We start from the raw sequence: 12,500 nt of genomic DNA, 5'->3' as shown, positions 1-12,500 counted from the left end.
CTGTTTTCAATGGGAGTATTCGGCCTCCCACAACCAATATTCTCATACTTAATTACTAATTACATCCCATTTATTTATTATATAATATTTCCAAGGGGGAAAAGCTCGTTGTTATTGGGTTTTTCTGTAATGTTATGAGTTGGTGGTCGACTGCACTTATAAGTGTGCGTTCGTGTGTGTGTGTGTGTTGCCTGGTGGTCGCGATGCTAGAGATTGCTTGGGTCAGCGAGATGTGTGTTGCATTGGACCTCGTGATGCTCAGCTCAGCAATCTCGAGACAGGAAACAGTGTGAGGTTGGGGTGAGGATGTAAGTGGGTCATATGACTGGGTGTATGCTCACGTATATATGGTACGTATACACAGGAACCAGCCTTCAAGTTTATATCCCAGGAAAGCTTCCAGTATACAAAGTATGATAAGGACGTCTGTGATACCATACTCATAGTAGCAACGTCATTCCAACTCCAGGTCATTAAGCTCCTAAAGATGATCCTTCCCAAGTTGGCAACGGGCTTTCAGAGGCATAAGGGCGATATCTTTGCCTTTGGAGACTATGATGAGTCTGCACAGAATGCTATCACTCAGATGGATCCAGAAAAAACAAAGACCTGGACAAGCTGAAAAGAATGGAAGGACCATTCACCTCAGCTGCTGCAGTAGATGAGTATGTAGCAGACACTGACAACAACCAGTACACAAAGGTAGAACGCCTGTACCTGGAGGTTTGCTGTGCCCGAGACACGTCACTTTCCCTGCTGAAATCAAGCTTCCAATCAACACCTATGCAGTGAACCTGAAACTGTACCTGAAGAACATTACCTCCAACGCAGAGGTGATAATGAATGACTTTAATGAGGCCATGAACATATCTGTTGACACTGTTGGTGAACAATAACACACTCTGAACACTCAAATTGAACACTATGAACACACATTCTGGTCTTGCTGTGCTTGATGTACAATATTATTTGTCTCTAGTAAATTGTCAATGATATTGAGTTTCCTTACTATATTCTACGTCTTTACCAATATTGTGAGCCAATTTTGAGTCAAAAACGCTTTTTTGGCGGCAAGTGCAAATTTCAATGCGTATGTACAGGGGTGGGGGGTGCTGAACTTGATTAAACGGCTTATGATTGGTATTTTCTCGCTCATACTGACCATCTCCATATTCTAAGGGGGGTATTTCAAAAACTTGGTACTAACACCATCCCCTAGTCCATTGGTTCCCAACCTGGGGGTAAATTACCCCCTGGGGGTAATTTAGCAATTTTTCGGGGGTAATGGAGGGGTGACAGAAAAATGTTAAGAATTCTGAAAATCAAGAAAGCATTGCGGTACCTGGTATTAGGATTAATGTTAACTTAGTCTTAGTATTTTAAGTTGTAAAGTAAACCTATTATAAGTAAGTAACAAAGCTAAACCAAATAACAATAAATATCAAAAACTAATATACAGTATTAGAAAAGAAGAAATATATAGCTAAGTGTGTGGTAACCGAAAAGTATTTTCACAAGTATGCTTCAGGACACAAGTCACTCAGTAACCCCGATGACTCATCGACAAGTCCAGTACGCGTCACTCACTGCCCGAGTCTGCCTCTATTTCACACTGCCAGTTTCTCTGTGAGCATCAGCCGAGGTAGACATAAGCTGGTATGTATGTGTACTGCCCTGTGCAGTATATACTTAGTATTTACCCACTGTTACTGTGAGTTTGTGTTATTAATTTTGTATATAATGTATGCGTGGTTCTTAAGTTTTCAATGGTTTTGCTAGCATTAGCGGAGTATGCGAGGCTGCGTACGTTCACTGTAGTCTCGCGCTACAAGATGCTCTTGTGCTGACAAGCATGATACATGCAGCCTGGCGAATGTATGCGTGTGTGCTTGCATCAGTGAACTTGTGTTAGCTGCCATGCGAGAAATTATGTACATCGCGTTTTGCAGTGTATTCACGGATATTGTGTTGAATAGGTGTTGCGATGAGTTTTTCAGTAGTGGTGTACTGAGGTTTTGGTGTTGCGGATTTGGCTTGTGATATTCGAGTTGTGTATTGAAGTGTAATTTAGTGTTTTAGTGTAACTGTGTATTCGAGTGTGTGAGTGCAGAATTTTTTTTTTTAACACTTACATCATTCCTATGCTGAATAAGCTCTTCTAATGTTATCTAGAATGCCATGAAAAACTAAATAATAAGTTCTCAGTGTTCACACTTTTTTATGCATTTTTTCTTTTTCTGCAGATTGAACAATAAAATGTCCAAAAAGCGAACCTACTCTGACGCCTTTCTTTGCCATGGCTTTGTGAATTTACCATCCGGTGGAGAGGATCGGCCACAATGTGTGGTATGTCACAAAGTGTTGACAAATGAAAGCCTCAAGCTCATCAAAACTCTCAGCTCACCTCCAGAAGTGCCATCCAAGTCTTCAAAATGAGGATCAGGCTTATTTTCAGCGCCGGGCTGTAGCATTGAAGAATATTCAGTTCGGTTCATCTGGAATTCAAGCCCAAAAACTTCAAGCTGCGGTCGAAGCATGTTACTTTGTTGCATATAAAGTTGCCGAACAACAGAAGTGCCAAACCAATGCAGAAAATCAGATTATGCCTTGTACATAAGAGATGGTAAGCAAGTTATGTGTGGATGATCAAGCGAAGAAACTGAGTACCATATCTCTATCAAACAACACAATCCGCCGACGAGTCGATGACATGGCATCAGATATCCTGTCTATAGTTACAACAGATCAAGGAAAACTCATATAATAAATTCTCCTTGCAATTTGATGAATCGTGTGATGTAGCTAGTTGTGCTGTTCTCCTTGGGTTCGTTCGTTACGTCCACCAGGACAAGATTAAAGAAGAGTTCCTATTATGCGAGAATCTGCTGACAACCACGAAGGGAGAAGATGTCTTCAATATCATCAACAGTTTCTTTACCAAGAATGGATTGGATTGGAACAGCGTTCAACAGGTAGGGAGCGATGTTTATATAAAGTCTAAATTAGTATAAATACAATGAATTACATGGCATATAGTCATATACAGTTTTATTTATTGTACAAGTAACCGTAGTGTAGCTAATATTTTGTGCATGATTAACACAAAAAACATCGTGCGTCGTACTGAAAAACTAAAGTACCAAAATAATTAAATTAATACCATATAATTATAACGCAAAAGATAAGTAACAATGACTAACTGACGCAATCTATAATAATTTTTCTTTTTAATCCAGGTCTCCGTCGATGGAGCACCGGCGATGACGGGGCCTCATACAAGCTGTCAATCCAGAAATTTCTGTAGATCATTGCATCATTCATCGGTACTCTCTTGGATCGAAAAGCCTGCCTGGTAATCTGAAGTTAGTGTTTGAAGATGTGTTGAAAATCGTCAACTTCATCAAGTCCAGGGATGTGAATTCGCGCATATTCAAGGAGCTGTGCAAGGAAATGGGAGAACAGTATCAAGTTCTCCTCTACCACACCGATGTTCGCTGGTTGTCACGAGGCAAGGTTGTACATCGTGTCATTGAGCTCCGAAAGGCTATTCAGGAATTCCCGGAACAAAAAGGATCTCCTTTTCCTACCAAGTTCACTGATAAAGAGTGGCTTGCTCGACTTTGCTACTTGGCTGACATATTTGCGGAGCTGAACAGTGGTAATCTGCAACTCCAGGGCCGAAACACGACTGTCATTGATGCCCATCACACTGTGGCTGCATTTCTGGGGAAACTGAGACTCTGGATTCGGCGCTTGGAGAAAGGAGTGATCGCCCAGTTCCCCACCCTAGACCAGTTTATTGAGGAGAATAGTCATGATACTGGATCTCTTCTACAGACCATCAACAAAGAGATGAGCGACCATTTGAAGGGGCTTGAAACAAGCATGCATCACTACTTTCCAGAGAGTGACCAAGAAACAGCAAGACTTCAGTGGATCATTCATCCCTTCTCTGTACCTGATGAGGCCATTCATGATGATGATTTCCCTGCAAAGGAGGAGTGGATCACAATGCGAGCCAATGAAGCCTTGAAAATCGAATTCCAAAACCAAAATGCAGATTCCTTTTGGATTTCACGACTAGCCGACTCGCCAACTCTGTCCAAGAGAGCCTTGAAGTTGTTGGTATCATTCTCAACAACGTATCTGTGCGAGAAGGGGTTCTCAACTGTGCTGGGGATGAAAACAAAAAAGAGGACTCGCTTGAATGTTGCAAACGATGCCAGGCTGGCACTTTCAACCACGAAGCCAAGAATTCCTCAACTAGCTTCAAATATGCAACTCCAACCATCTCACTGATGCAAAATGTACTAATACAATAAATAAAAGAAATTATCTCTAGTGTTTTAGTTTAGCCATATATATCAATGTTGACAACATTTTGTGAAAGGGTAACATGCTTAATGTCGCATGCTAAATTGGGTAACAAGCTGAAAAAGGTTGGGAACCACTGCCCTAGTCTATGGGAGGGGAGAGTGGTACAGGACTGGAGGAGTGCCTATATAGTTCCGCTTTACAAGGGAAAGGGGGACAAATGTGAGTGTAGTAAATTCAGAGTGATCAATGTGTTGAGTGTAGCTGGTAAGGTTTATGGGAAGGCTTTGATGGAGAGGATTAGGAGAGAAAAAGAGGGAGTAATTGGTGAGCAAAAGTATGAGTTTAGGAAAAGCAGGGGTTGCGTTGATCAGATTTTCGTGGTAAGGCAGATATGTGAGAAAGTTTTAAGAAAAGATAAGGGCATTTTTGGGGTGCCTTTATGGATTTGGAAAATCCTTATGACAGGGTAGACAGGAAGGCATTGTGGGTTTTTTTCCAGATATATGGGATTGAGGGAAAGCTGTTAAGAATATTGAAGAGTTTTTACTCGAGTATTAGATCCTGTGTTAGAATAGGAAATGGAGAGAGTGAGGGGTTTGAGGTAAAGGTGGGACTGCGTCAGGGCTATGCCATGTCGCCATGGCTGTTCAATGTGTACATGGACGGGGTGATGTGGGAGGTAAAGACAAGAGCAATGGGCAAGGAACTGGATATTGTTAAAGAAAATAGAGAAAAGTGGGAGGTGAGCCAGTTGTTGTTTGCTGACGACACTGCGCTTGTAGCAGGGGCAGAGGAGGGATAAGGGAGTTTGTGACGGAGTTTTGGAAAGTTTACGATAGGAAAAAGTTGTAGGTAAACATGGGTAAAAGCAAGGTGATGAAATATACAAGGGTAGAAGATGGCAGTGAATTGGAAGGAAGTCTAAAAGGAGAAATGCTGGAGGAAGTGGATAGCTTTAGGTATTGGGGGTCGCATGTGGCAGGAAAGGAAGGAGTGGATGTGGAGGTAAAATGTAGATTGGGAGAAGCAAGTAAATGCCTCGGAGGATTAAAAAGTGTTATGAGAAATAGGCAACTAGGAATGGATGCAAAGAGGAGGTTGTATAAAGGAGTGATTATGCCGACTTGGAATTTAAGAGAGGCAGAGAGGAAAAGTTAAGATATGTTTGAGATGAAATGCCTTAGAAGTATGGTATTGGTTACTAGGCTGGATAGAGTAAGAAACGAGGGAGTGAGGAGGAAAACGGGGGTGGAAAAGAAGATAGCAGATAGAGCTGATGAAAGATTACTGGAATGGTTTAGACACATTGAAAGAACGAGTGGTGATAGATTAGTAAAAGAGGTGTGGAAGGCGGAGGTGAGGAAGTGAACTTGAGGAGACGACCGAGGATGAGATGGATGGATGGGGTGAAGGGGGTGTTGAGAAAGAGGGGAATGTCTGTTAAGGAAGGAATGGAGCAGGCAGGAGATAGGGATGAGTGGAAAATTATTGTCTATGGAATATACTGTTATGCAAAGAAGAGAGGGTCGGAGGATGGGAGGTGGAGGGTGCTTATGTGTGAATGATATTTTGACTCAGTTCGAAGGGAATTCTCCTCGTCTTCTCTTTTGCTGCATGAGGGGAAGTAGAGGAGGGGTTACCAATCAAATGAAGCGGCCTTCCTGTGAATGTACTGTGCTTGCTGCATTGCGTTGATCCAGGGCAGTTGGTGGATGCAGGGATGACCCGTCATCCATGAGGAGCTGAGATGGAAGGGCTGGAAAGGGTGGTGGAGTGGAGAGAAATGGTTGGAAATAGGTAGGTGCCTTTGACTTAGCTACCTCCCTTGGTATATAGATAGATAGACGTATATGTATACACACACACACACATACAAACACACACACACACACACACACACACACACACACACACACACACACAAACACGAGATCTTGATGATTTCCGATGTTTGACGAGACGAAAAACAATCCATTCTCATTGGGAGAAGGGAAAAGTATGTTAGATAAGACGAATATACAAGAAGAAGTTGAGACTTCGCCGAGCTAACGGAAATGATAATGACGGAATTCTCAGCGCACACAAACCACGCATGTTTTCAAAAGACGACGGACGAACAAGAATTACTTCATGATAAGACTTTTTATGTTCGCTGCCAGGTAAAAAAATAGATGAATAAAGAGAGAGAGAGAGAGAGAGAGAGAGAGAGAGAGAGAGAGAGAGAGAGAGAGAGAGAGAGAGAGGAGTTGTTGATAATGAGAAACATTCATTAAAGTCAGCAGAAGACTCCAAGGAATTTTAGTTGATGAGAACGCTCAACGGACACAATGCCTTCACTTCGGAAAAACTATTCATACACAAATTCAACTCGCAAAGAACGAGGCACATAGTTTTTAAAAGTATATGCATACACACATGGCATATATATATATATATATATATATATATATATATATATTATATATATATATATATATATATATATATATATATATACATGATTTCAAGAAATCTACAGCGACAATGGCGTTGTTGAGTTTATATTGGAGCTTTAATTTCTCTCGTGCAACAAGTTTCTGTGGTGGTTCCAAATAGCTGAGAAGGTGTCCAAAAGACATTGGGTGCGGTTTTCTCTTTTTTAATTCTCCTATACGTATTTCGACCTTACTCGGTCATCCTCTACAAGAAGTCAACGTCGTGTATAAGTTTGATTGCCCTGTCGGTGATTGTCAGCACCGCACCTCCTCATATATTGGCATGACTTCTATGACCCTCTCCAAAAGACTCTCATACCACCTCCAGAATGGCGCCATCAAAACACATATGACAAAAGAACACAAAACCACCATCACCAGACAAACACTAAACGAAAACACTAAAATAATCTACAAAGCCCACGACCCCCTTCGCCTTAAGATGGCCGAAGCAGTGAACATATACATCGAGAAACCTTCCATTAACATACAACTCATGCCCACAACCACACTCCCAAGCAGTAGACGCACATAACACAAACAATAACACCTCTTTCCACAATCCACAAGGAAGTTGCTACTTCCACGTACGCAGCGCTACGGATCACGGCTACATGAAATGACCTCTCCCTGAGGATGACCGAGTGAGGTCGAAATACGTATAGGAGAATTAAAAAAGAGAAAACCGCACCCAATGTCTTTTGGACACCTTCTCATCTATTTGGAACCACCACAGAAACTTGTTGCACGAGAGAAATTAAAGCTCCAATATAAACTCAACAACGCCATTGTCGCTGTAGATTTCTTGAAATCATGTATACAACATGGCCTCCTACCAAAATATATATATATATATATATATATACACATGTACATACATATATTATATATATATACATACATATATATATATATATATATTCGTGAAGTAAGGAAGCAGGTTTTCTTTGATGCATGTAGAATTAAATACGACAGCATTCTGACAATTGTTCAACTTTTTCTTAATGTTTTCTATTTGTCTTATCAACTTTTTTCCAGTTGTAGGGTGAGCTGATACAAGTTCTCCATAGTTCTCCATTTAATATTCTCGAGCTTTCGTCTTCAAAGAGACATCATCAGGATTGGCAAAATTTCTGCAATAATTAATACAAATGTTGGTACATATAAGTTACAAAATAAATTACAAAAATACAAATACAAATATACAGGTAGAACAAAAGATATATAACGAGAGTTATCACTTACGTCTACAAGGAAAGTACAAATGATAGAGAGAGAGAAAGGTTTAAATACATAAACTGCTGTCCGAGTTCCCATTACGGAGTCTGGCTGATCGTCTGAGTGGTGGGGGAGTGGGGGTGGGAGGGGAGGGGGAGAGGGGACCTCAATGTAGCGATGTCTCAGGTTAGCGCTACTGTACAGTTTAATACTGGACGTCATGTCCGACTGAATGTTTATAGTGGGGGCAGAGTCCCTGATGTGGAATGCCTCCAAGAGTTTCAACCTTCTAGGGTCCTCATTGTACGCAATAATTTTGGTACATTGAACTAAGGTGTCTATTGGTACAATGAACTAAGGTGTCTATTGACAGAGACACCTTAGTTCAATGTACCAAAATTATTGCGTACAATGAGGACCCTAGAAGGTTGTTCAATGGGATCCAATCTCTCGCCAGTGCTAGCAAATTTATATAAGGAATATTTCGAGACGGTACTTCTGCAGGACATAAAACCCCACGGAATGTTCTGGTATAGATACGTAGATGACATCTTCACGATTTGGGATGAAGAGTGGGATTCATTTAATGATTTCTTCAATAGACTTAACCACCTTACTGCTAACATTAAATTTAAAGTGGAATGGGAAGTGGATAACAGTTTACCATTTTTGGACATCTTAGTCATGAGACATCAGGATCTTCTTTCTATCACAGTGTACAGAAAACCCACACATACGGGGATTTATGTACACTTCTACAGCAACCATCCTGATAATATTAAATATAGTGTTGCTTCGGGTCTTTTTCTAAGGGCACTAAGAATATGTAGCCCATCTTATTTAGATTAAGAAATTTCTAACATCAAAACTCAGTTATTAAGACTAGGATACCCAGACTGGTTTACAAATAAAGCCTTAAGTAAGGCCAAAACCAGTTATTATAAATCCACTTCCTCTCCATCTCAACATCATAAATGGAACAAACACTGCCTAAAACTTCCTTTTAACCAATCCATCAATGATTATAATTTCTCTCAAATGTTGCCAAAAGATAAAGTAAACATCATTTTTAGTTATCCCAATAATATATTCAGAAAAGTAGTTAACGTTCATCACAGACCAACAGAAGACATAAATCCCGGATTTTACAAATTACCCTGCTCAGATTGTGATGAAGTGTATTGGGGACAAACGGGCAGAGAATTAAAAACGAGAATTAAAGAACATAAAAACTCAGTTAAATATGCTCAACATAACTCCGCGGTATTTCAACACGTAGCCAACAATAATCACAGAATAAATTGGGACGAGGCAAAAACCATTTTTAAATCCAAATGTAGTTATGAAAGGAAAATTATTGAATCTTCCTTAATAAAACAATTCCCGAATTTCAATATCTCAAAAGGCCAATGGTCACCAGATTACATAACCACCTTGGCAGTTAATAAATTATTTCCTTACATTGTAAAAGCGGACGATTTACCACATAACCCGCGTAACAATATAGATGTCACATGAGATGTCTTGTCCATGTTCCCTAGCTTTACCTCTCTCATCCGTATATAAGATATGTATGTTCTCTTGTCTATGTATTCCGCTTGAAGAGGATCACAGTAAGTGATCGAAATATACGGAAATTCGTTACTTTCTTCTTTTCTTAAATCCAAATAATAGTGGGTTTTTAGTGCATATATATATATATATATATATATATATATATATATATATATACATATGTATATACACATACACACACGTCGGTCGAAGTGACAGCAAAGTTTGGAACTCCAAGAAAACTTCAAGTTTCATCGATCTCAAGAACGAGGGAGTACCTTTGTTGTATTAATAGGGAAGAGGAAAGCTCGTGAAGGACATGAGGAAGGGAATGAACGGTTTCCGGATGTTAGAAGAGGTGTAAACAAGAGGGGTGCAGAACACACAGACGAGGAAGAACAAGGAAGCAGAAGTGTCAAAAACAGAAATATAGATAATAGTAGATCAATGGGAACAGATAATAACTCCTTTTATATGTTTTAAGGAGGGAGTAGATGACAGCCTCCCCCGACTAGTAAATCTAGAGAAACTAAAAAAAAAAAAAAAAAAGGGAGATTAGGTTTAACCAATTAACACTAGTTACCCAAAGAGTTGATAAACTGGGAAAAAAAAAGGAGAATCAAAAACTAACTAAAAAATTAGAAGAATGAAAAAGACAGTTAAGAGAAGTAAAGGATGAAAATGAGGAATTAAAGAGGAATAATTATGAAAATAAAGAGTCCTTAGCAAAAGAGGTAAGTGGTTGGCAAAAGTACAGGAGTACAATAAAATCTAATATAGAGGTATAGTAGAACAGCAGATGAAAGAACAATATAAAGACATAGTTATTAAAGTGATGAGGGAGAAGGAGAATATAGTAAGAGACTTAGCGGATAAAAAGAAATATATAATTATATTAGGGATGGAAGAGAAGCATAATCCAAATAGGACTACAAGAATAAATGAGGAAAAGGAAAAAGTAAATAAGATATTAGTAGTAGTTCAAGAAGATGAACCAGAAACAGGTAAAGAAATAGAAGAAATATATGGAATAGGGAAATGCAATACAGATAAAACAAGACCAATTAAGGTTAAATTCAGTTCACAAATGATAGCAGAGAATATCTCAGGAAAAACAGGGAAACTAGCAGACAGTAATCAATATAAACAGGTATGGATAAAAAGAGAAATGAATAAAGAGGAAAGAGAGGAGGAAAAAACAAAAAGACTAGAAGCTAAGGAAAAGACGAAAAAAGAACAGAGTCAGAAAAAGATAAATTCTATTGGAGAGTAGTGAATATGAAAGTGAGAAAATGGTTCATAGCAAAGCAAAACAGAAGGGAAACAGAAAACACAATGGAAGTAGCAGAAAATTAAAATTGTCTTACACAAATATAGATGGTTTAATAACAGGTTTGAACGAACTGAATGATTACCTGAAGGAAAAAGAACCGGACATAATGGGAATTGTAGAGACGAAATTGAAATGTCCACTATCATCCAACAGTGTAGGACATGGTGCATATAATTATTGGATTAGAAACAGAGAGGCAAAACAAGGGGTGGAGTTATGTTCCTGACTAAGTAGGATATAAATGTGAGGAACGTCACATATGAAAAGAATAGAGTACAGATGATTATGATGGAAGTGGAGGACAAGGATGGGAAGAGCAGAGAAAGAACGCAAAATTATGTTAGAATACACAAGGATAACACTAAATCAGATCATGGAAGAAGGAGGAAGAATAGTTATAATGGGTGACTTTAATTGTAAAGAAATCTGCTGGGAAGAGATGACAATGAAGGGTGGAGACGACCTATGGGGAAATGTACTACTTGGTATGATTATAGAACGTACAATGACGCAATGGATACAAGAAAATACTAGGTATAGAAATAAAAAAGAACCATCGAGATTGGACCTAATAATCACATCAGAACCCGAAATAGTAGACAAGATTGAATATAAAACACCAATAAGTAAAAGTGACCACATATTGGTTGAACTGGAACTAAATGAAAAAATACATTAAAAAAAATGAACAATATAGAAAGGAAAGATGGATGTATGAAAAAACAAATTTTGATATAATAAGATAATTCTTTCAAAAAGCAGACTGGGAAAGAATACACAAGGAGGGAACAATAGTACAAGAGAAATGGAATATTTTGACAAAAATTTATAAAGAAGGAGTGGAAAAGTATGTTCCAAGACAAAAGCAGGAAAAAGAATATGTAAAGTGTTGGTACAACAAAGGATGTAGGGAGTTAAAAGACAAAAGAGATAAAGCTTGGATAAAATGGAAAAAAAAAGACAAAAGACCTGAAAAATGGAAAATATATACTAGTAATAGAAATGAATATGTACAAGTGTGCAGAGAAGAAAAGAGAAAATACGAAAAAGATGTCATAGAAAAATGTAAAGATCAACCAAATCTATTTTACAGATTTGTAAACAACAAACTGAAAAACAAACAAAAATCAGAGAAACTACGACAAGGAGTTGAATACACAGAGGAAATAGAAATGGCAGAAATTATGAGCAAGCATTTTAAATCGGTCTAGACTAACAAAGAGCTCAATGGAATCATATAAGGAAACTAATACATAGCCAACCTAAGGACCCGAACCTAACTGAAGCGTAACAAGTGAACAGTGACTTAGACCATTGCGCTATCAAGAGGGATATAAGTTGAGCATAATTTCTTATATTTGTATGCTCGAGTTACATACAAAAACACGTATTTTGCACTATTATGTCGGAGGTGGGTTGAACATATATATGTATATATATATATATATATATATATATATATATATATACATATATGTATGTATATATATATATATATATATATATATATATATTATATAAATGTGTGTGTGTGTGTGTGTGTGTGTGTGTGTGTGTGTGTGTGTGTGTGTGTGTGTGTGTGTGTGTGTGTGTGTGTGTGTGTG

At 38.5% G+C, this 12,500-nt stretch overlaps 1 pseudogene; it reads left to right on the top strand.

Annotated features, from left to right (window-relative positions):
• Positions 1–627: 627 nt before the first annotated feature.
• On the top strand, positions 628–4,299 carry LOC143034315 (zinc finger BED domain-containing protein 5-like; annotated as a pseudogene).
• The last annotated feature ends 8,201 nt before the right edge of the window (positions 4,300–12,500 follow it).

Source organism: Oratosquilla oratoria, chromosome 17, assembly GCF_046742065.1.
Source record: "Oratosquilla oratoria isolate Oo_2021 chromosome 17, ASM4674206v1, whole genome shotgun sequence".
NCBI classification, from domain to species: domain Eukaryota; kingdom Metazoa; phylum Arthropoda; class Malacostraca; order Stomatopoda; family Squillidae; genus Oratosquilla; species Oratosquilla oratoria.
This window is presented reverse-complemented; position numbering and strand designations above follow the sequence as displayed.